General features: G+C 40.9%; 1 long non-coding RNA gene across 1 annotated transcript; it reads right to left on the bottom strand.

Moving 5' to 3' along the window:
• Window positions 1–745, bottom strand: LOC121964178. The gene is made up of 3 exons (XR_006107330.1): window positions 627–745; window positions 362–426; window positions 1–35 (listed from the first exon to the last, which is right to left on the bottom strand). It is a non-coding gene; the product is annotated as an uncharacterized LOC121964178 (long non-coding RNA).
• Window positions 746–1,415: the final 670 nt, after the last annotated feature.

Raw genomic sequence — 1,415 nt, 5'->3', positions numbered from 1 at the left:
TTGCTCTAACTCCATTTGCTCGTGCTGGTATGGCACTGTCATAAAACAGAATGGGACAAGTATGAAATACTGATTTAAGATGATTTTTTTTGCACGTGTCATCTGTGATTTACACATGACACTATTGATATTACATGATACCTATCTCCCTCCGCTTGTGGTGTTAAGGCATTGTCATAAAACCAAATGAGAGAAGTTTTAAATACTGACATTAGATGATCTTATAACTTTGTATCATATGTGATTTTCACGACACTGTTGATGTTACATGTTACCTATTTTTAAAGTAAAATACTACGCCTACTACTACCACTACAAAAACGTGAACCACTGTTAGCAAAAAAACACAAAATGTTTTTACCTGAATCTTTGCACGCGGCAGGAAAGAAACAGAGTTGGATATTTCTTGCTGTATATTTGAGTGCACTGTAAGAAGAGAGCGATAATAAATAAGCTCAAATAGCATTCAAGCACATCTTCTAGGAATATAATAAGACAGAAATGTTACTGTCATTGAAATGGATGTTCAGCTTAATAGTTGAATCTTCTAATGAAAACATTCTGTGGAATTATTTGTTCAACACAATTGACATTGTCAGTAACAGATGCATCGAAAACGCACTCACTGTATCTATAAATCGGCTTTCAAGTTCTTTGAATTCAGAGGTGGTTTTGTCAGTGAGGGCAGGTGTAAAAGTTTCTCCTGCCAAGTCTGCTGTGAGGGTATAAGTTGTAGTGGGTTCAGGTGTTGTAGTAGTTGGTTCAGGGGTTGTAGTGGAAGGCACTGATGTAGTTGTAGTAGGTTTAGGTGTAGTTGTGGTCGGTTCAAGTGTGGTAGTGGTGGGTTCAGTTGTAGTTGTAGTAGGTTCAGTTGTAGTGGTTGTCGGTTCACGTGTAGTTGTGGTAGGTTCAGGTGTCATTGTAGTGGGTTCAGTTGTTGTAGTAGTTGGTTCAGGGGTTGCAGTGGAAGGCACTGGTGTAGTTGTAGTAGGTTTAGGTGTAGTTGTAGTCTGTTCAGGTGTAGTTGTTGTGGGTTCAGGTGTAGTAGTGGTTGGTTCAGGTGTAATTGTAGTTGGTTCAGGTGTAGTGGTTGTCGGTTCAGGTGTTGTTGTAGTAGGTTCAGGTGTAGTGGTTGTCGGTTCAGGTGTAGTAGTGGTTGGTTCTGGTGTAGTTGTAGTGGGTTCTGATGTAGTCGTAGTCTGTTCAGGTGTAGTTGTAGTGGGTTCAGGTGTGGTGGTAGTCGGTTCAGGTGTTGTTGTAGTGGGTTCTGGTGTAGTCGTAGTCTGTTCAGGTGTAGTTGTTGTGGGTTCAGGTGTTGTAGTAGTTGGTTCAGGAGTTGTAGTGGTAGGTTCTGGAGTAGTTGTTGTAGGTTCAGGTGTAGTAGTGGTTGGTTCTGGTGTAGTTGTAGTGGGTTC

Source organism: Plectropomus leopardus, unplaced genomic scaffold (genome assembly GCF_008729295.1).
Source record: "Plectropomus leopardus isolate mb unplaced genomic scaffold, YSFRI_Pleo_2.0 unplaced_scaffold14338, whole genome shotgun sequence".
Classification (NCBI taxonomy): domain Eukaryota; kingdom Metazoa; phylum Chordata; class Actinopteri; order Perciformes; family Serranidae; genus Plectropomus; species Plectropomus leopardus.
The sequence above is the reverse complement of the archived record's forward strand: the minus strand, read 5'-3'. Positions and strand labels throughout refer to the sequence as shown.